The sequence below is a fragment of the Phyllostomus discolor genome, chromosome X, assembly GCF_004126475.2.
Source record: "Phyllostomus discolor isolate MPI-MPIP mPhyDis1 chromosome X, mPhyDis1.pri.v3, whole genome shotgun sequence".
Classification (NCBI taxonomy): Eukaryota; Metazoa; Chordata; class Mammalia; order Chiroptera; family Phyllostomidae; genus Phyllostomus; species Phyllostomus discolor.
The window spans coordinates 55,953,912-55,977,927 of NC_050198.1; the positions used below are offsets into that span (position 1 = coordinate 55,953,912).

Sequence of the window (24,016 nt, forward strand, 5' to 3'; positions counted from 1 at the left end):
TTTATGTACTTAGTGTTTAGGAAAAAGCAAAAGTTCTATAGAAGTTCAGAAAACCAAGATATAATGATGATTAGAAGAGAAGTAGCCAATAAACAAGCAAAGGAGAAATTTGAGGTAGGCCATGAAGTATACTGATGATTTTGCCTTTAAATGGGTGTGCCAGCTAAGATGAAGGCTTGGGCAGAAATGCTTTGCTTCCTTGCACCACCAAAAAAAAAAAAAAAGGATAACAACCAATTTAAAAGTAAAGAACAATCAAAACTGCCAGAAAAAACATGTGCATGAAAGTCCAACAACCAAGGAATTAAACAAACATTCATCCAGAGGGTAGTAGGTGTGGAGACAGGCAGCTGGGTAGAGAGGACTTATGGCAAAACTGTGGCTGGAGAATCAGTGGGGCAAAGCAGCAGCTAGTGGACCATGCGGGCAATCCCACATTTGCACATGGACAAGCCAGGGGAAGCAACAGGGTAACAAGACAGACTGGGAAACCTATGGTGTCAGCGTGGGAAACTAAAGACTGAAAATCCCAGGCTGTAAAAAAAACCTGTGGGGGTTGTGGTGGTGCAAGAAATCCGCAGCCTCACTGGAGAATTCCTTGGAGAAACCCACAGGGTCCTAAAATGTACACAAACCCACCCACTTGTGAATCAGCACCTGAAAGGGCACAATATGCTTGGGAGAAGGGAGGGAAGTGACAGAAAGTGGGACAAGAGTGGAGCAAGTATTGTTCCCTCTCTGACCCCTCCCCCACAGACAGCACACAAGGGAACAAAGATGGTTGCCACAACCTGGGGAATACCTAAGGCTTCGCCCCTTACAATGTAACAGATGCACCAAGACAAAGAAATACCACTCAAATGAAAGAACAGATTAAAAATCCAGAAAAAGAACTAAGTGAGGAGGATATAGACAACCTTTCTGATGCAGATTTCAAAACACTGGTAATCAGAATGCTCACAGAATTGATTGAGCTGGGTCACAAAATGAAGGAAGAAATGAAGGCAACATAAAGTGAAAAAAGCAAAATATACAGGGAACCAAGAGTGAATGGAAGGAAACTAGGACTCAAATCAATAACTGGAACAAAAGGAAGAAATAAGCAACCAACTTGAACAGAATGAAGAAATAAGAATGCAAAAAAGTGAGGCGAGGCTTAGGAACATTTGAGACAACTTTAAGCATTATAACATCTGAATCATGGGAGTGCTGGAAAGAGAAGAGGAAGAGCAAGGTATTGAAAAATTATTTGAACAAATAATGAAGGAAAACTCCCCCAATCTGGCAAAGGAAATAGACTTCCAGGAAGTCCAGGAAGCTCAGAGAACTCCAAAGAAGTTGGACCCAAGGAAGAGCACACCAAAACACATAATAATTAAGTTACCTAAGATTAATGATGAGAGAATTTTAAAAGCAACAAGAGAAAAGGAGACCATTACTCCTCCAAAGGGAGTAACTTATGGGACTCCTACAAAGGAGTTCCCATAAGGCTATCAGCTGATTTCTCAAAAGAAACCTTACAAGCAAGAAGGGGCTGGAAAGAAGTATTTCAAGTCATGAAAGGCAAGGACCTACATCCAAAGATTACTCTATCCAGCAAAGCTATCATTAAAATGGAAGCACAGATAAAGTGCTTCCCAAATAAGGTCAAGTTAAAAGAGTTCATCACCAAGCCCCTATTATATGAAATGTTATAGGAACTTATCTAAGAAATAGAAGATCAAAGACTGTGAAAAGTAAAATAACAACAAACTCACAACTATCAACAACTGAACCTAAAAAAAATAAAAATAAAAAAATAAAAACTAAGCAAACAAGAACAGGCACAGAATCACAGAAATGGAGGTCACATGGAGGGAGATCAGCAGGAAGGGGGTGGGGGATAATAGAGGGAAAAGGTACAGGGAATAAAAAGCATAATTGGTAGGCACAAAATAGACAGGGAGAGGTTAAGAATAGTATAGGAAATGGAGAAGCCAAAGAACTTACATGTATGACCCATGGACATAACTGTGGGGAGAGGAACGCTGTAGGGTGAGTGGGGTGGTGTAGGGAGGAACAGGTAAAAGAGAAGGCAAAAAATTGGGACAACTGTAATACCATAATCAATAAAATATACTTAAAAAGAAATATACTAGTGATTTCATCTACAAAGGGCAGGGCATTCTGGTAGAGATGCAATAGATAAAAGACACATAGGAGAGAATTCTGTGCTATAGATAAAACTGAGAAACTTTTATCTACTAGAGTGGTAGAGATGTATGCCTTGTATGGGCTGCAATGTAGAGAAACAGGTACTCTTTCTATTGATAGGAATGTAAATTGGCAAATCTTTTTCATAGGGCAATTTAGTAAGATACATTTAAATTTAGAGCATGCTGACAATTTGACCCAGCAATTTCATTTCTAGGAGTTAATTACACAATGTACTCATGTATGTAAGTACAAAGATGGATGTACAGAGAGTTGTGTATAATTGCAATTACTCTTTCTTTTAAAGCTTAGTAGAACTTGCCTGGCTGGCATAGCTCAGTAGATTGAGCGCGGACTGGGAACCAAAGCATCTCAGGTTCAATTCCCAGTCAGGGAACATGCCTGGGTTGCAGGCCACGGCCCCCAGCAACTGCACATTGATGTTTCTCTCTCTCTCTCCCTTCCCTCTCTAAAAATAAATAAATATAATATTTAAAAAGCTTAGTAGAACTTGCCAGTAAGGTCATCTGGGTCTGGAGTTTTCTTTATGGGAAAAGTTTTGAGGATTTATTCAATTTTGTTATTGGTCATAGGTCTAGTTAGGTTGTAAATTTTATTTGTCTATGTTTTTATCCAGGAGTTTTAGTTTTCAGCAGGAAGGTTAATCCAGATGCCTGCCTGGCTATGCATAACTTCATATTACAACAATGTTAAGTTCAAATTCATACAGCTTTGAGTTTAATTCACAGTTAAAATAATGATTCTATAGTTTTTGCCCTGAATCAAGGACTAAATAAAAGTCTCTTTTCTTGCTAACATTATACATTTTATTTTCCAGCTTTACCATCAATGACTACCACCACCACTGTCAATACCACCACCACTATTACCACCACCACCACAACTATCAGTGGCTTTACCTTCAGTCAAAAACCACTATTATCAGCTGAGATTAATGACAGTGTTCCAGTTGTTTCTGCTTCTACAGCTTTTTCTTTGACTGTTAAATCAGTCCATTTGAAAATTTTTATGAGTTTGATTTTAGTTATCAAGTATAGGCATAATTTGCTTGTATAGCTTCAGAATAGTGTTTGAAAATTAGGTAAATGACTGAAGAGTTGAACGAGCAGTTAGAGAAAGGATTTCTGTAGTTTAGGAAATTGAACACTAACAGGATACCTTTGTCTTCTGAATACCATTATAATAAAATTATTACTGTTACTAATAATAGCTAACATTTATTATATAATTACTATATGTTTAATAATTTGACAGTGCTTTACAAATTTCATATCACTTAATCCTCACAGTAACCCTATAAAACAGGCACTATTTTTGTTCCCATTTTACAGATGAGAAAATTCGAGCACATAGAGATTTTATAGTCTGCCCCTGGTCACACATTTGGTAATGGTTGAGTCTGTATTCTTATAGTCTGTGTTATGTTCCTTTTCATTTCCTTGTTTTTTATTAACTTTTTGTTTTGAGATAATTGTAGAGTCACATGTACTTCTAAGAAATAATACAAAAAATTCTGTCTTTGTACCCAGTTTCTCCCAGTAATAACTCTAGTACATTATACGTGCAGAATATTGACATTGATACAGTCAAGATACAGAACAGTTCCATCACCACAAGGATCCCTCCTGTTACCTGTTTCCTTTTTTTGTTGTTGTTCAATTACACTTGTCCCCATTTTCCCCCATTACTCTCCCCAGCCCTACCCACCCCCACCTTCCACATTCAGTCCTGTCCCCCATTGTCTTTGTCCATGGGTCCTTTATACAAGTTCCTTGACTTGCCCCTTCTTTTCTCCATTTCCCCCCTTCCCCCTCCTCTCTGGTCACTGTCAGTTTGTTATAACCACACTCACTACCTTCCTTTCCCTGACCTTGCAACAATTAATCTGTTCTCCATTTGTATAATCTTGACATTTTTAGAAATGTTATTCAAATGGAATCATAGAGTATGCAATTTTAGGATATTAGTTTTTCTTCACTAGGCATAATTAATTGAGGTAAAGTTGTCACATGTATCGTTAGATTGTTCTTTTTTATTTCTCAGAAGTATTCCATGGTATTGTGGATGTACCATAGTTTATATAACTGTTCACCTATTGATGGATATCTAGGTTGTTTCTAGTTTGGGGCTAATATAAATAAAACTTCTGTGAACATTGTTTACATTTTGTTTTGTAAACCTAGTCTCATTTCTCTGGGATAAATGCCCAGGGATTGCTATGGAGGATGGGAAGTACATGCTTATTTTTTAAGAAACTGCCAAGTTCCTTTTCAGAATGGCTGTGCCATATTATATACTCAACAACAGTGTGTGAGGGATTCAGTCTCATTCTTGTCAAGATTTGGTGTTGTCACTGCTTTTCCTAAAAAATTCTGTCCCTTTTAATAGATAAAAGACATCTCATTGTGATTTTAATTTACATTTTTCTTCTGGTAATGCTGTTGAACATTTTCATGTGTGCATCAGCATATCTTCTCTGGTGAAGCATCTATTCATATCTTTTGCCCTTTCTTTAAAAAAAATTATTTATTTATTTTTAGAGAGAGGAAGGGAAGGAGAAAGAGAGGGAGAGAAACATCAGTGTGTGGTTGCCTCTCGTGTGCTCATTACTGGGGACCTGGCCCACAACCCAGGCATGTGTCCTGACTGGGAATCGAACAGGTGACCCTTTGGTTTGCAGACCCATGCTCAATTTATCCAGCAACACCAGCCAGGCCCTCTTTTGTCCTTTTATTGTAAAGAAAATATTTATTTATTTTTAGAGAGAGGGAAGAAGGGAGACAGAGGAGAGAAATATCAATGTGTGATTGCCTCTAGTGCACTCTCTACTGGGGACCTGGCCTGCAGCCCAGGCATGTGCCCTGACTGGGAATTGAACTGGTGACCCTTTGGTTCACAGGCTGGCACTCAATCTACTGAGCCACACTAGCCAGGGCTCTATTGTCTTTTTTTACTTGAAGTTTTTTTACTAAGTTTTAAGTGTTTTATATATTCTTGATACTAGATCTTTATGCATTATAATATTTTCTCTAACTCTGTAACTTGTCTCTTTATACTTTCAACATGGTATTTTGCCAAACAAAAGTCTTAGCTGATGAGGTGTAACTTACCAATTTTTCCTGTAATGATTTATTCATTTAGTTTCAAATGTAAGAGCTCTTTGTCTAACTCTAGAACCGAAAGATGTTTTATTCTAAAAGCATTATAGTTTTACGTGTCATATTTAAGCTCATGATTCATTTTGAGTTAATTTTTGTGTAAGGTGTGAGTTTCAGATTGACATTCACTTTTTTTTTTCATTAGGGGATATTCAAATTTTTTATCATCATTTATTGAAAGGCTATCTTCCTCCATTGAATCACTTTTATACCTTTCTCAAAAATCAACTGGACATGTTTGTGTTAAATATTTTTTCTGCCTTAATTGATACAATCATTTAAGATTTTTCTTTGTTAGGTTGATAGTATGGTGAATTGCATTGATTGACTTTCAGATGTTAAACCAGCCCTACATATGTGGAATAAATACTACTTGCTGTATATATTTTTTATTGTTGTTCAAGTACAGTTGTCTCCATTTTTACCCCACCATACCCTCCACCCCCCATCCCCACCTCCCACCCTCGAACCTACCCACTTTGGCTTTGTCCATGTGTCCTTTATACATGTTCCTTGATGACCTTTTCCCTATTATCCCCTATTATCACACTCCCCCCTCCTCTCTGGTTACTGTCTGTTTGTTCTTTATTTCAATGTCTCTGGTTGTATTTTGCTTGCTTATGTGTATAATTGTTTAATATGTTTTTGGATTCAGTTCCCAGTATTTTGTTTAAGGACTAGTTGTATCTAAGTTAATGAGAGATATTGGTCTGTAGTTTTGTTTTCTTTTTTTATTCTATCTCCAGTTTTGATATCTAGATAATACTGGTCTCAGAAAATGATCAGGAACTATCCCCTTCTCTTCTGTTTTATAGAAGAAAATGTGTAAAATTTGTGTTTATTCATTAAAGTTTGGCAGATTTCTCCATTGAAACTTCTGGGACTGGGTATTATTTGGGGAAGCTTTTAAATTATCAATCAGGTTTTGTTTAGTGGTTCCAGGACTATTAGAATTATCTGTTTTTCATCTCCAATGCATTTTAGTAGTGTGTGGTTTTAAAGGTATAGGTCTGTCTCTTCTAAGTTTTCAAATTTATGAGTATCAAGTTTGTAGTATTCTATTTTTGTTCCTTTAATAACTGTAGGGATGAAAGGTCTGACCAGAAGGTGTCCAGCCATGTAATATAAAAAATAGAGACATTTATTGAACAAGATACAAGATACAAGAAACATTGTACATAGGACAATGACACATCAGATAGACACCTTGGGGCCTCACACAGTTCTCTCACTCTCCATCAGCTTCTCCATCATATTTTCCTGAATCTCATCGACTGTCTACAATCTCATCCCTTTCAAAGGTTATTTTAGTCTTGGGAAAAGCCGTAAGTTACAGGACACACCAAATCTAGGCTATAGGGGGGCTAAGTCACCTGCATGATTTCATATTTCACCAAAAAACTGCACAAAATGTGATGCATGAGCAGGTGCATTGTTGTGATGAAACTGCCAGTCACCATTTGCCCATAGCTGTGGCCCTCTGAATCATCCAAATAGTTTCTGTAGAGGAATGTTCAAGTTTAAAGCAAAATTTGATGCAGATTCATTGCTCTACTCACTCAGTCATTTTGAATGTGATGGCCACACAATACATATGCTTTCACTGAATGGTGTCTACTCCTCCCACTGACTAGTACAGTGAAATGATCCTTATTCCCCCATGCATATGCCATTCTACTCCCCTTGGCTGCTGGGCTACACAGATGTTGTACAAACTGTTCTAGTGATATCAACAATGGTTCAATTTTTTCCAAACAGACCTTGTATTTCTGTTTTATTTCTTTTTTCATTTTTTTATTTTAATCATTGTTCAAGTACAGTTTTCTCCCTTTTACTCCCAATCCAGCCCACCCTCCCAACCCTCCCCACTTCCCTCCCATTACCACCCTCCCTCCAGTTTTTGTCCATGTGTCCTTTAAATTTGTTCCCGTGAACCCTTCCCATTGTCCCCTGAAATTCCCTCTTCTCTCCCCTGTGGACACTGTCAGCCTGTCCTCTATTTTGGTGTCTTTGGTTATATTTTGCTTGTTTGTTTGTTTTGTTGTTTAGGTTCCTGTTAAAGGTGAGATCATATGGTATTTGTCTTTCACTGCCTGGCTTGTTTTGCTTAGCATAATGCTTCCCAGCTCCATCCAAGCTGTTGCAAAGGGTAGGAGCTCCTTCTTTCTTTCTGCTGCATAGAATTCCATTGTGTAAATGTACCATAGATTTTTGATTCATTGATTTACTGATGGGCATCTTGGTTGCTTCCAGCATCTAACTATTGTAAATTGTGCTGCTATGAACATTGGGATGCATAGGTTCTTTTGTATTGGTGTTTTAGTATTCTTAGGATAGAGTCCCAGCAGTGGAATTGCAGGGTCAAAAGGCAGATCTATTTTTAGTTTCCTGAGGAAGTTCCATACTGCTTTCCATAGTGGCTGTACCAGTCTGCAGTCCCTCCAACAGTGCACTAGGGACCCCTTTTCTCCACAACTTATCCAACATTTGTTGTTTGTTGCTTTGTTTATGATGGCCATTGTGACTGGTGTGAAGTGTTATCTCATTGTGGTTTTAATTTGCATCTCTCTGTTAGCTAGCAATATTGAACATCGTTTCATGTGTCTTTGGATCTTCTGTATGTCCTCCTTGGAGAAGTGTCTGTTCAAGTCCTTTGTCCATTCTTTAATTGGATTCCTTGTCTTCTTAGAGTGTAGTCCTGTAAGTTCTTTATACATTTTGGAGATTAAACCCTTGTCTGAGGTATCATTGGCAACTATGTTTTCCCATACAGTTGATTCTCTTTTTATTTTGATACTGTTTTCTTTAGCTGTGCAGAGGCTTTTAATTTTGATGAGGTCCCATTTGTTTATTCTTTCCTCTATGTCCCTTGCTGTGGGGGACAAGTCAGTAAAAATGTTTCTGCGTGAAATGTCTGAGATTTTCCTACTTACGTTCTCCTCTAGGACTTTAATGGTGTCACGGTTTATATTTAAGTCTTTTATCCACCTGGAACTTATTTTTGTATAAGGTGTAAGTTGGTGCTGGAGTTTCATTTTTTTGCACGTGGCTGTCCAGTTTTCCCAACACCATTTGTTGAAGAGGCTATTTTCACTCCATTTTATGTTGCTGCCTCCTTTGTCAAATATTAATTGACCATAGAGACTTGGGCTTATTTCTGGGCTCTCTGTTCTGTTGCATTGGTCTATGTGCCTGTTTTTATGCCAGTGCCAGACTGTTTTGATTACCGTGGCCTTGTAGTATAGTTTAGTGAAGGGTATTGTGATCCCTCCTACTTTACTCTTCTTTTTCAAAATTGCAGCAGCTATTCGGGGTCATTTATGATTCCATATAAATTTTTGAAGTGTTTGTTCTATGTCTGTGAAATATGCCATTGGTACTTTAATAAGAATTGCATTGAATGTGTAAATTACTTTGGGTAGTATGGACATTTTGATGATATTAATTCTTCCAATCCATGAACACGGTATATGTTTCCATTTGCTTGTGTCTTCCTTGATTTCTTTCTTCAGTGTTATGTAGTTTTCTGAATACAGGTCTTTTACCTCTTTGGTTAGGTTTATTCCTAGATATTTTATTTTTCTTTTTGGTATTTCAAATGGGATTTTTTTTCTTCATTTCTGCTTCTTCTGTTTCATTGTTGGTGTATAGAAATGCCTTTGAATTCTGGATATTGACTTTGTATCCCGCTGTTTTGCCAAATTCATTCATTAGGTCCAGCAGTTTTTTGGTGGACTCTATAGAATTTTCTATGTACACTATCAGGTCATCTGCCAACAGTTAGAGTTTTGTTTCCTCCTTTCCGATTTGGACGCCTTTTATTTCTTTTTCCTGTCTGATCACTGTGGCTAAAACTTCCAGTACTATATTGAATAGAAGTGGTGAAAGTGGGCAGCCTTGTCTTGTTCCTGATCTTAGTGGAAAAGATTTTAATTTTTGCCCATTGAGAATGATGTTGGCTATAGGTCTCTGATATATGGTCTTTATTATGTTGAGTAATGCTCCCTCTATTCCCACTGTGCTGAGTGTTTTTATCATAAATGGGTGCTGTACCTTATCAAATGTTTTTTCTGCCTCTGCTGATATGATCATGTGGTTTTTGTCTTTGCTTTTGTTTATGTGATGTATTACATTTACTGATTTGCAAATATTGTACCATCCTTGCATCCCTGGAATGAATCCCATTTGGTCATGGTGTATGATCTTTTTAATATATTGTTGGATGTGGTTTGCCACTATTTTGTTGAGGGTTTTAGCGTCAATGTTCATCAGTGATATTGGCCTGAAGTTTTCTTTCTTTGTTGTGTCTTTATCTGGTTTTGGAATTAGGATGATATTGGCCTCATAAAGAGTTTGGGAGTTTCCCATCTTTTTGGATTTTTTGGAATAGTCTGTGAAGAATAAGGGTTAGCTCTACCTTAAATGCTTTGGAGAGTTCTCCTGTGAAACCATCTGGCCCAGGGCTTTTGTGTGTTGGGAGTTTTTTGATTACTGTTTCAATTTATTTTGTTGTTATTGGTCTGTTCAGGCTTTCTGCTTCTTTTTCACTGAGTTTTGGAAGATTATATTTTTCTAGAAATTTGTCCATTTCACCTAGGTTTTCAAATTTCTTGGCATACAGCTCTTTGTAGTAATTTCTTACAATCCTTTGTATTTCTGTGGTATCTGTTCTAATCTCTCCTCTTTCATTTCTGGTTTTGTTTATTTGGGTCTTCTCTCTTTTTTTCTTGATGAGTCTGCTTAAAGGCCTGTCGATTTTGTTTATCTTTTCAAAGAACCAGCTCTTGGATTCATTGATACTTAGAATTGTGCTTTTAGTTTCTGTGTCATTTAATCTGCTCTGATCTTGGTTATTTCCTTCCTTCTTCTTGCTCTGGACTGTCTAAGTTGTTGTTCCTCGAGTTCTTGTAGATGTAGGGCTAGGTTGTTTGTTTGAAATGTTTCTAACCTTTTTAGGTGGGCCTGTATTGCTATGAACTCTCTTCTCAGGACTGCCTTGACTGTGTCCCATAAGTTTTGGGTTGTTGTGATTTCGTTTTCATTTGTTTCCAGAAACCTTTTGATTTCTTCCCTAATATCATTCTTGACCCATTCATTGTTTAATAGCATGCTATTTAATCTCCATGATTTTTAGTGTTTTTGGTTTTTTTCCTTGGGGTTGGTTTCTAGCTTCAATCCCTTGTGGTCTGAGGAAATGCTTGGTATGATTTCAATTTTCTTGAAATTCTTGAGGCTTGTTTTGTGTCCTATCATGTGGTCAATCTTTGAAAATATTCCATGTACATTTGAAAAGAATGTATATTTAGCTTCTTTTGGGTGGAGGGCTCTGTATATATCAGTAAAGTCCATTTCATCAAGGGTATTGTTCAATGCCACAATATCTTTGTTGATATTTTGTTTGGAAGATCTGTCCATTTTTGATAGTTGGGGTGTTAAAATCCCCCACAGTAATTGTGTTGCTGTCCATATCTTTCTTGAAGTTCTAAGATTTGCTTTATGTATTTTGATGCTCCTATGCTGGTTGCATATATATTTACAATATTTATGTCTTCTTGATGTATTCTTCCCTTGAGTATTATGAAGTGACCTTCTGGGTCTCTCTTTATGGCCCTTTTTTGGAAGTCTATTTTGTCTGATGTGAGTATTGCTACCCCAGCATTTTTTTACTGTTCATTTGCTTGGAAGATTTGTTTCCAGCCCTTCACTTTCAGCCTGTGCAGGTCTTTAATCCTGAGGTGGGTCTCTTATAGGCAGCATATATGTGGGTCATGTTTTCTTATCCAGTCGGCTATTCTATGTCTTTTGATTGGAGCATTTAATCCATTTACGTTTAAGGTTATAATTGATAGGTACTTATTCATTGTGTTTTATGTACGTGTGTTCCTCTCTCTCTCTCTCTCTCTCTTCCTTCCCTTCCTTAAAGCAGTCCGTTTAGAATCTCTTGCAGAGCTGGTTTGTTGGAGGTGTATTCCTTTAGACTTCTTTTGTCTGGGAAGCTTCTTATTTGGCCTTCTATCTTGATTGAGAGCCTTTCTGGATAAAGTAGCCTTTGTTGTAGACCTCCGGTTCTCATTACTTGGAGTATTTCTTGCCATTCTCTTCTGGCTTGAAGTGTTTCCATTGAGAAGTCAGCTGTTAGCCTTATTAGGGCTCCCTTGTATGTTATTTGCTGTTTCTCCCTTACTGCCTTTAAGATTCCCTCTTTGTCTTGAAATTTTGCCATTTTAATTATGATGTGTCTTGAGGTGGTCCTCTTTGGGTTCCTTTTGATTTGGACTCTCTGTGTTTCCTAGATTCATGTGACTTTTTCTCTCATCAAATTAGGGAAGTTTTCCTTCATTACTTTTTCAATTAGGTTTTCGATCCCTTGCTCTTCTTCTTCTCCTTCTGGTATCCCTATTATACAGATATTATTACATTTCATATTGCCTTGCATTTCTCTTAATCCCTCTTCATTTTTTCTGAGCCTCTTTTCCTTTTCTTGCTCCTTCTGGGTGTTGCTTTCTACTTTGTCCTCTAACTTGCTAATCCTATCTTCTGCTTATCAGTCCTGCTTTTCATTCCTTCTACTGTGTTCCTCAGTTCAGAAATGACATTCTTCATTTCCTCTTGGCCCTTGCTGAGAGTTTCTGTTTCCTTTTTCATGTTGATATAGTTTGCAGTGAAATTTTTGTAGCTTCCCTCTGGTTTCTGATAGCTCATTGTGAGTTCATTGAACTTCCTGACAACCATTGTTTTGAATTCACTATCTGATAGTTGAGTTGCCTCTATTTCATTTAGCATTTTTCCTGAGGCTTTTTCCTTTCCCTTCAATTGGGGATTGTTTCTTTGTTTTCTCATTGTTCGTGGGTTTCTTCTTATTAGTCTCTGTTTCTTAAATTGATGTGTTTTTGTTCCCTGTCTTTATGATATGAACTTCTGTGGTAGAATACTTGTGAGATTCAGTGGTGCAGTCTCCTTCGTGTATCCTGGTGTTCACAACTTCCCCCTACTCTTTTTTATGATCAGTTGGAGGAGTAAGGCAAAATGGTTTAAGACAGCAAGACAGTATTCTATGATATTTAGATTATCAACCAGTAGAGAAGAGATGGGTTATCCTTTGGCTACTTATAGTGTTAACCGTTATCTCCTCCCCCCCACACTATCCACGTTTTAGAAAGGATGGAAAGAAGGTAAGACTCTTATTGGGGACAAAAGGATTGTTAGTTGGATCTAGAAAGCTGTGAGGCTGTGGGAGGTCAGATTCTGAGGTAGCGTGGCAATAAAGATTAGTAAATAGGAGTAGTGTGTAAAATAATAGAGACAACCCCACAATAGTGTAGTTCAAGAAATTGCGAAGTGGGCTGAGATCAGGTAGTGGTGTTGAGTATTATTTACAATTGTATGAACTAGGTCTTATTAACCGTAATAGTAAAACAACTGTCTTGTGGCAGAATCGATGAGATCTAGATAACTAGAATAAGGAGTATAGAACCTTGAGAGGTGTATTAATGGAACACAGATGAAGGGTAGTAAATTATCAACACACTGTGACTGAGATAACAGGGCAACCTATCAAATGACAGTATAACCAGCCAAGCAAGGAAGATTATACAGAACGAAAAGAATACCAAAATACTATTAAAATAAAAAATGTCGGAAAAGTGACAAAAAGATAATACAAATTTATAGTAACTTGCAAGATAAAAAAAAGCAGAAGATGGAGTGCAGGAGAGATAAATTTGAAGTGGAAGGAATAATACTAGGATGAATGGAAGAGAAACATAAGGGATTGAGAGATATAAAAATGATAAGAATTGAAAAATAAAATGTCACATAAAACACAAGATAAAATCAATCAACCAACAACAGCCACAAAAACAAAACAAAACAAAACAAAACAAAAAAAACCTCTTGTTGGTTTCTAACTGGCCAGATCAGTTTTTCTGATCTTGCTGGCTTCAGCTGGCTGAGGCACGTTTGAAATGCTTATCACTCTTCCCAGCCAAATCTCTCAGGTACTGTCCCCAGCGCCAATCTGAGTTTCCCCTACAGGACTCTGGGCGCTCCTGAGCCTGCTCACTCTCCAGAGCTCCCTGCCGCGTTCTCCTGGCTCGGTGGTCCCCACAGGGTTCCTGCGACTTTTCGGTTTCAGGATGCAAGCTCCCGGAATTGCATAGAGACTTGCCCTTCTGCCAAATTACGCCCTGGCGAGGTCTATCATCTCTGGAAACACCCGTGACGTTTTGCGATTCACTGTGCCATCTCTGGGGATCATAAAAGGGCACGCCCGTCCACCAAATTTTTGAGTTTCAGGCTCTAAGGAATGCACTAAGCGCGCGTCCCTTCTGAGTTCACAGCTCAAGAGTCAGGATTCCTGAGGGGGCACTCGCTTCCACAGTTCAACACCGCAGGCTCCAGAAACCTGAGAACGCCCACGCCCTTTCCTGGATCTGGGCTGCAATGTCTGGGTTTTCCACTGATCCACACTCCCACCGATCCGCACTCCCACCGGGCTAGGGGTGCGGGCACACTTCCAGGGTGCCCCTGGTCTGCGCTGGAGGCACTTACTTCTCCCAGGGCCATGGGTGGGTGTTCACAGCCCCTGGGTGATTTTTTCCCAGTCCAACTGGCCTCTCTGTGCCTTCAAGCAACAAGGTCTCCCCTGCTGTTGCTCAACCACCCTAGTCCGGGGAGGAAGCAGCGACTCTCCTCTCGCTCCGGGCCTAGGGACTGCAACTCCCCCGGTCCCGCACTGATCCCTGGGTCCCTTTTGTTCTGAAGCAGTCTCCTTACCATCTGGTTTTTCAATGATCACCACAATTTTTGATGTCCTGTTTTCAAAAATGTTTCGGTAACCTAAGCCACTTGCTCTGTCCCTCCACTGATCCATGAGTTTCCCTCCTCTTCACAGAAGCCGAGAATCACGCTGCCTAGAGTAAAGACGCCATCTTTCCCCCCTCTGTTTTATTTCTGATAGTGGTGTTTTGTACCTTTCTTTTATCAATTGTATTGATCTTTTCCCAAAGAAGCAAGTTTTGTTTTATTGACAAATCACTATTGTCATTTTCAATTTTATTAATATCTACTCATTATTGTTTCTTTCCTTCTGACTATGTTGGGTTCATTTTGCTCCTTTTTCTAGTTATTTAAGTATGAACTTTGTTTTTTGGTGGGCGGGGCTTATAGTGTATTAGGATGTAATTTAATTAACAATAATAACACAAAAAGGAGGTAAGTAGCAGTCCTTAATTTAAACTGACTCCATCCCCAAGTAGAGTGTAGCAGCTATATTGCAGTAAAATTGTGTGGTATACAATTGAAATTAGTTGATATTTATACTAATCATACAGTCTTTAAATTAAGATGTTAATTCTAATCCCCATGACAGCCAATAAAAAAATAACTTTATGAAAGCAAATGAAACAATAAGAAAATTAAAATGGTATTCTGTAAAATATTTATGTAATACAAAGAAAACAGTAATGGAGGAATGGAGGAACAAAAGGAATAAGACATGGAGAAAACAAATAGGAAATAGTAAATGTAACTTCTACCTTATCTGTAAGTACATTAATAACAAATGTATTTAACATCCCTTTAGGAGGCAGAGATTAGAGAATGGATTTAAGAAAATGATCTGACCATATACTGCCTACAGAAGACACTTTGGATTCAAAGACACAAATGTCTGAGTGATATTGATTGCAAAAAGTTGGATGCGAAAAGATATACCAAGCAAAATACAATCTTAAGACAGCCAAAACTGTTATACCAATATCATACAAAATAGACTTAAAAACAAAAAAAGTTACTAGAGATAAAGAGTGACATTTTATAATGATAAAAGAGCCCATACATCAGGAGATATAATAATTATAAACATAGATGCACCCAACAATAAAGCTCCAAAATACATTTTTTGTAAAAAACTGGCAGAACTAGAAGTTCAGATAGATAATTCAGCGTTAAAAGTCAGTGACCTTCGCAGGCATGTTCAATAATGTCTTTTTTAAAGGTATTTTTTGTTCAATTGCAGTTATCTGCATTTACTCCCCTCTACTCCCTCCCTCCACAGTTAAACCCACCTCCCTCCCTCACTTCCATAAGGTATGAACTTTGATTATTGATTTCAGACATTTCATCCTTTCTAATGTAAGCATTTAGTACTATAAATATCCTTCTTATTACTGCATTAGCTGTGTACATATTTAGTTATGTTGTATTTTCATTTTCATTCATTTCTATGTACAGTTGACCCTTGAACAACTTGTGTTTGAACTTCATGTGTTGACTATATGTGGATTTTTTCCTCCATAAAAACTGTAAATGTATTTTTTCTTCCTTATGATTTTCTCTATAACATTTTCTTTTCTCTTGCTCACTTTATTGTAAGAATACAGAATATAATTCATATATAAGATATGTTTTAATCATCTATTTATATTACCAGTTAGGCTTCTGGTCAACAGTAAGCTGTTAGTAGTTAAGTTTTCAGGGAGTCAAAAGTTACACTTGGATTTTCCACCTGAAATGAATATAAAATAATATTGACTGTCAAGTATAACTAAAAAACAAACAAACAAACCAAAGTTGCATATGGATTTTCATCTGCATGGGGTGGTAGTGCCCCTACCCCCATGCTGTTCAAGGGTCAACTGTACTTATAAAATTTCTTTTATGAATTCCTCTTTGACCCATAGATTATTTAGGATTGTGTTGTTTAATTTCAAAGTGTTTGGAGATTTTTCTTGTTTTCTTTCTATACTGATGTCTAGTTTGATTCCATTATTGTGTGGTCTTTCTTGGTGAATATTCTTTTTTATTTTTATTAAGATTTTATTTACTTTTTAGATAGAGGGGAGGGAGGGAGAAAAAGAGGGAGAGAAACACCAATGTGGGAGAGAAACATCCATGAGTTGCCTTTCTCACTCCCCCAACTGGAGAACTGGCCTGCAACCCAGGTATGTGCCCTGACTGAGAATTGAACTGGTGACCTTTTGGTTCACAGGCCTGCACTCAATCCACTGAGCTACACCAGCAAGGGCTCTTGGTGAATATTTTATGGACACCTGGAAGTTATGTTTTCTGCTGTTAGGAGCAGTGTACTATAAATGATAATTAGATCCTGGTTTTTTTTTTCATGGTATTTTCAGATATGCTTTTAAGGTTTTTCTTTCTTTATCTTTAGTTTTCAGAAATTAAATATTGTATGTATTGATTCTGGTTGGTGTTGGCTCAGTTTTTTTAATGGTTTATATCTTTTGCCAAATTTGGATTTTTCAACCTCTATTTTTCAGAATACCTTTTCAATCCCATTCTCTGTTTTCCTCTCTAATGTATCATCCTTTGATGTTATGAATTTTACCTCTTTTTTATTACTGTCCTCCAGAGCCCTTGAGATTATTTTCTTTTTTGTGTGTGCCGATTTTCTCTCTGCTGCTCTGTAAATTCTACTGATGTAGCCTCGAGTTCACTGATTCTCTACTCTGTCATGTCCTATCTAGTAGTGACCCTACATGTGAGCTTCTTCAGTTATTTTATTTTTCAGTTCTATAATTTCCACTTGGTTGTTTTTCATAACTTTTATTTCTTTGGTGAGGTTTCCTATTTTTCATTTGTTTCTAGAGGATTTATAATTGCTGTTAGACAATTTTTGATAGCTTTTTTCAAATGCTTTTTGGATAATTCCATCATCTGATACCTCTCAATGTTGGCATCTATAGATTGCCTTTTCTCTTATGGGTTGTGATTTTCCTGGTTCTTGATATGATGGGTAATTTTCAGTTGTATCCTAGATATTTTCTGTATTGTGTTGGGAGAGTTGGAGACCTATTTAAATCCTTTTTTTTTTCATCAGGCAGTTCTTTTGTTGAGGTGTAGTGCGAGTGTTGGGTGCATTTGCATGTTCAGCCTCCCACTGGACTCTGATCATACCACTCCAGCAAAAGTGGAGCACTGATTCACACTACCTCAGTGTAGATGAGTGGTATGGAAATTTAGCCCCACCTTTTACCCTACTGACTGCTTTCCCATGTAAGAGGGTCCTTGTGTTATACCACTTCATTGCCTCTCAATGGGAATGTAAGCTCAGCTTTCTGCTGGTCCCCTAGATGCCCAAAACCAGGGACAGTGGATGACTAACTCATACTACTTAGTTGCTACAGGATAGAGGCAGACTTTCAGCTTCCTACTGGGCCCCACTGACACAAGAGGAGAGAAGAAACAGGATGTCAGCTACTCTGCCTCATATCACTTTTTCCAGCCTCATTGATGCTGGGTTTGTATGGAAGTTTATGTCTCTAGTGGACCTCACTGACAGAGGCTCTGGGAAGAAGAGGGACAGAGTGCTGATTATCCCTGTCTTGTTCAGTCTTGGTTTTACCAGTGGGTATGGAGGTAAAGCATTCCAGTGAGCCTTGCTGACACCAGTGAGCCGTGCTGGGAAGTAGAGGCCTCACTAGCCCATAATTACATTACCTATTTTCAGTCTCAGTGATCACAGATGGGTATAGAGATTAGCTCTTCATTGGGTCCCACTGACATTAAAGACAAAAGCTAAAGACTACCGTATCCTGTCTTTACCTTATTAAGCCTTGTTGCTGCTTGGTAGAGATTTAGGTTAATTTTGTCACTGGACTGAGATGATAGTACCCTGGTAGGAATATTGAACTTTGCCTGCCTCTGCTGGACATGGAATTGATGATTACTTCTCCAACCCATCCTGCTGATATTTGCCCCAGCAGAAGAATCAGAATATTGCCTGGTTCCACCAATCAGAGGACCAAAAATCAACTACCTGCTCAGCCTTTTTAATACCATCTTGCAGGGGAATAGGAATTTTGTTTGGTTCTGCCTAGTGAGGGATGTAAGATTATTGTCAACCTGCCTACACAGTTTTGAGAATACTGCTTAGATCTGGTATGGATCACCTTGACTAAAAGCTGAGGAGAGAGGGAGTCCTATCTCTTTGACCACACCCCATGCAGAATGGAGTTACTGTCATGCTGTGCTGAAAGAGAAGAAAGGGAGCAGGTTATGGCACAACTTTAACTGTTCCTAATGAGATTCAGTAGATTTTTTAATAAATCTGTATTTACTATATTTCCAGAGGTTAATTTCCAAACACTTTGAATAATTGTTTTTAAAATAATCTTTACCAGTTACAATGGTTTTCAGGGGAGCAGGTCTGAGAAACTCTTTATGTACTACTTTCTTCATTAAATCCTCCAATGTGTTATACATTTAAAAATCTGATCATCTTGCATTCTTTTTTTTTAGTTCAATCATAACTCCTGTGATGACATATCATTAGCTGCATGATCTGATAGATATATGGCACCTTGAGTTAGAGGATCAAAAAAGTACTTTCTTCAACAGGCCACCCAGGTCAGTGCTTGGAACTGTACATTGACTGAGAGTGTTGAGAAGGCTAGAAAATATTCTCATTAATCTGCCTGCATTGTACAGGTATTTTCAGATGAACAAAAGAGAATAGATTTGTGTTTAATGGTTCATTTTCTATCACAATATTGATAATCAACTTAAAAATATTTTTCTTTGGTGATAAATGCCCTAAATTGGGAACACTTTTATATTTATAGTGTATACGAGAAAATTAATATTACTTTAAAATTACAATGTAAGTTCAGATACTTATATTATTATATTCTTATTTTCCTTCACAGATAACTATTTTACATGGAGAAGTGAAGTTGGATCAGAAAAGGTGAAACCTTAGATTCCCTAGCCTGAAAGATTAAAGATCTATCTCTTTGTTTTTGTTTTCTAATTGTAGTTGATTTACCCTTAGTTTGTCATTCTAAATTACTTTCACTAGCTCTTCTGTTGACCTGAGGTTTTTCTCAGGCTGAGAAAACAATTGGATTTTGTCCTGTCATAGCAGAAGGAACTAGAAGATATGCTGATCCCTTTAGAGGAATCTTTGATGGAGCACTGTAGGTCTGTTTATCTGAAATATGCAGATGAGGAGCCTGAGAGGAAGTAAATAACTAGGTAAAGATCAAGGAATGGAGCAGGACTTAGCTACTAAAAAAGGGGTGGGGGATGAAATCGAAAGGCCAGGAATAAAAATTGGTAGAAAAGGACAAGTTCTTGTAGTTGCCATTTATCAGCTTATTTGAGTATTTTCTGTTTATCTTTTCAGGATGCTTGAAAATAAAGTAACATTCTGGCAGTTTTGTTTTAGAGCATTTTATAGACTGCTAATAATTTCAAGTTTGGCATGAATTCTCCCTCCCAGAAGTATGCCCTTGCCTCTCCCTTTCCCTCTTCTTCCCCCACAGGTATGCATCTCCTGAACTCTAAAAGGTCACAGGAGGCTTGCAACCAGGGGAGCAATGGGCAGTGGCAGCTCATCTCAGGCTAATCTCCTGAACCTGTCTCTAAGACCCTTTTTTCTCTGAGCCTCCAGTGAGTTGACTGCAGCCTCACCTCAACTCATTTCTTCCTCACAATGTTTCTAGAGAGCCAGAGCAGCCCCACTTAGTCTCCTATTGTTTCTTCTATTCTAAGCCCTTCCTTGTTTCAGTGTCCCCAGCTTTAATAAACATATAGTCAAAATCATCTGGACTCATGTTGTTAAATCTTTCTTGCACAAAGTCCAGAACCCATACACTACAGGCAGTTTGAGGCAGACTCACTATGGGACTGGTCCCTGTCTGGTAACGTTCTCTGGCAACTCATATGGGACCTTGTTTCCTGAAGCTACACAGCCCAGCTGGTTCACTTCTTAGACTATCTCTGTACCTTTCAACTTTGGTGGTAACAACTGGTGCCATTTCAGCATCAACATCACTGGTAACATGGTGCTGTGACTTGGATCACGTTATTGCACTTCTTGATCTCACTTTGGAAGCCCATCTGCATCCTCCTAAAATGAGACTCAACAATTTACTGAACTGACTTATATTCAGGACTAAATAATTGAGTCAAAGAAATATGGAGCAATCTACCAACTTCACTTCTGGAATGTAAACCTTTATTATTTAAAAGGCAGGAGTGAAGGCACCAAACTTCTGCCGCTTTGAAATTGCTTTCCCTTTAAAATTGGCCAAAAGGTTCAGACAAGAAAAACCTGCTTCTGGAAGATCTTAGGATATTCCTCTTAGCCTAATTTGAATGAACTATAGTACAACAAAGGGCTTCAGGCAGATGACACACCTTTGTCCAGAAAAGCCCCTTCATCTAATCTGGGACACTGTAAAGTTGGTCCCTACTGCTGTCACCTGGTTCTTACCTATCCTCAGACCTTTAGTTACTATAATTGTCCTTTTCACTATTATGTAATGCCTTTCTAACCTGCTTGTCAAATTTGTCATCTCTAAAATACAAAAATTCCATATCAAGATCATGATGTTTCAGGCACTATGGCCCATTTCTAACTTTAGAAGACTCAGCTAACAGCCTGTCTGTTCCAGTCTTGTATCCCATTCTTTTGTCTCCCTTAGATCAGGCAGGAAGAAACTTCCTTAACCTACATAAGCAGAGACCATTGGCCTTGTCAGCAGGAAGCAGTTACAGAAGACAGACCCACTTCCCTCATTACCCCTGATAGATTTTAGGATGGAAGTCTCTGATGGGAGAATGAAGCAGGACAGTAAGAAACTAGGAAAATTCCTTGGCAAGTAAAATGGGGAAACTGAGACAGATAGTTGAAGAAACTTGCCAAACACTTTACAGCCAGGTAAAGAAGGTCACCAGGGTGAAAAGCCCTGGGTGCCTGGCAATAGTAAAAAATAGTGCCAGACTTCGCCCCCAGGGTGGCCTTTCCTCTTCTGGCATATTGCTGGCCATGTAGTTTAGACCCCCTCACCTTTCCTCCCTGGAGATAACATCTAGATCTCAGTTATATTTCAGTTCCAGGCCCAGAAAAGCATCAACACCAGGTGGGTGATACTAGGACCAGCTGCAGTGACTATGACCAATCAGTGGAGACCACAACCCCGAAAAGATACACCTGGAAAAGTTGATGAATATTCTATTGAGATCCTTTCCTGAGACCTCCTCTAAACTCCCAGCCTTTAAAACCCTCAAGACAGAGGACCCATCATGCACTATCCCTCCTGGAGAATGCCTGTGTCGTTCCATTCCCCCTCTTCTTCACCCATAGGTGTGCATCTCCTAAAGTCTAAGGTACCTCAGGAGACTTGCAGCCAGAGGAGAAATGGACAGTGGCAGCTTGTCCTGGGTTAATCCCCTGAACCTGTGCCAAAGGCTCCCTTTTCTCTGATTCTCCAGTGAGCTGACAGCAGCCCTGCCTTGGCTTGCTTCTTTCCCATAATATTTCTAGAGCCAAAGCAGCCATGCATAGGCTCTCTCCTGTTGCTTTTTCTATCCTAAGTCCTTTTTCATTTCACTGTTTCCAGCCTTAATATGTACTCTCAAAATAAAAAAAATCATCTGTATATATAATCAGTGTAAAGTTTTTATATTCATCAGGTTCTTAAATTAGAAATACAAATTTTATGTATGTATTTTATGTATGAGTTGTCATAGTATTGTAAGATATTTATGGTCTATTTATATTGACTTTTTAAAACTTTTCATTGAATTTGTTGGGGTGAAATTGATTAATAAAGTTATATAGGTTTCAAGTATACTGTTCTATAATACATCATCTGTATATTGTATTGTGTGTTCACCACCCCCCACAAGTCAAGTCCTCTTCCATCACTATTTATCCCCCCTTTGCCAGCTTCTACTTCCCCCTCTTTCCTTCTGGTTATTTGTATTGACTCTTAAACCTAATGTTCATGCAATCGTTTCAGTGATAAATTGTTTTCTATTTTAAAAGCAATTTGTTAACCTGGGGGAAAACTGCATAGCTTTCAAAAATTGAATGGTTTTATTAGTGTCTTGGGCTGAATATAATTTACATGTGTCCAATTCAGTCTTTACATTCAATCGATATATTGCCAATGTTCCCACAGTAACTTCATCTCTCTGGAACTGAGGTTTGGTAATCAGGCCAAATTGTCAAGTGTTCTTGGGAGAACTTGTATGAATGTGCTATGTAAGCTAGGTTGAGATTAAATCAGACTCATTTTCTCAGTGACTTATTAGTGAGTTAAGACTGGGCTTATTTTTAAGAGGTTTGCAAGTTAACATATTGTAGGTAAATTACATATAGTGAATGCACCTAATTTGTATGGACCCTTATTCTGTTTCTGATTTTTGATTTCATCTTTTGTGAGTCTTATGTTTACATGTCATTCTATGCATACTGCCACTTTTTTTCTTTGAAATTTACAAAGTTGTGGTTTTGGCCATGAGATCCTAATTATTGTTTGAAGAAATAATTGAAACATTAGGGGTTTTTTTTTCTATTGATTTTATGGAGTCAGATATATGATATGATGGAATCTGTACTAGATTCTTCAACAATGTAGGCAACCAGTACTTTGGGACAGAAAGACAGTTTATAGTTATCAATAAATATAACTGAATTATTTTATCTTTATAGGCATTAAGGTTGAAAAACCCTCTGGTCACTTTAATCCTTACAAATGTATCTATTGATTAAGTTAAGTGTGTGTAGGTATAAATACTTTGAGTGGAAATCTTGAGAATTTAGGCAGCTAATCAAATTTGCTCTGAACTTAGCAGACTTGTCTTCTTTTGATTATTGTGAATATCATTCCTCAAAACATCTTTTGTTAGTTGATAAAATGTATTTATATAAGATTTTACTCTGAAAATTTATGTATTCAAACTCATTGAAGAATATCTCTGCACTTACTGAATACTGCTAATATCACTTAATATGTCCTGTGGGTTTATTTTGACAACAAAAAGTTTCTCTTTTTTATTTCAGAGATCCTTTTTTAAAAACGTTTTTTAAAGATTTTATTTATTTATTTTTAGAGAGGGAAGGGAGAGAGAGAGAAACATCAATGTGCGGTTGCTGGGGGCCATGGCCTGCAACCCAGGCATGCGCCCTGACTGGGAATCGAACCTGTGATGCTTTGGTTCGCAGCCCATGCTCAATCCACTGAGCTACGCCAGCCAGGCTATTTCAGAGATCCTTTGCTTTAGAACATTACCAAGAAGGTAAATAGGTGACTGGAAAAATGGCAAGATGGTAAAAGCCTTTACCTATGGAGTCTTTTTAGAATATGGTAATAATGTCATGTATGCTGCATCCATAAAGAAATGTGCCATTAGTCATAACTGGGATCCACTGTGAAGGTAGGGGAATTAAGGCAAATCCATTTGGCAATATCATTTTGGCTGGTCAGTAATGACACATCAGTGGAGAAAATGTTTCTTGTTAATCCCCTGATTTTACTTGCCTTTTCAGTTACAAATTAACAGAAAACACAGATGCTTAGTTGAAACAAATGTCCCAGGATCTCAAGGACATTATTGAGCACCTGTATATATTTGGAAGACTTGCTGACCCTTCAGACATGGTGTGTTAACTGCATTATTATAGTTCCTTTAGTTAGTCACCATTTCCTGTCCTCTGTAGTTCTCATTATCTCCCTTGTAGGGGTGTCCAACCCACAACCCATGGGCTACATGCAGCCCAGGAGGGCTATGAATTCGACCCAACACAAGATCATAAATTTACTTAAAATCTTTTTTTTTTTTGCTCATCAGTTTGTGTTAGTGTTTATGTATTTAATGTATGGCCCAAGACA

General features: G+C 37.9%; 1 long non-coding RNA gene across 1 annotated transcript; it reads left to right on the plus strand.

Moving 5' to 3' along the window:
* Positions 1 to 17,740: 17,740 nt before the first annotated feature.
* LOC118498501 lies at positions 17,741 to 21,912 on the plus strand. The gene is made up of 3 exons (XR_004900984.1): positions 17,741 to 18,740; positions 19,040 to 19,080; positions 19,221 to 21,912. It is a non-coding gene; the product is annotated as an uncharacterized LOC118498501 (long non-coding RNA).
* The last annotated feature ends 2,104 nt before the right edge of the window (positions 21,913 to 24,016 follow it).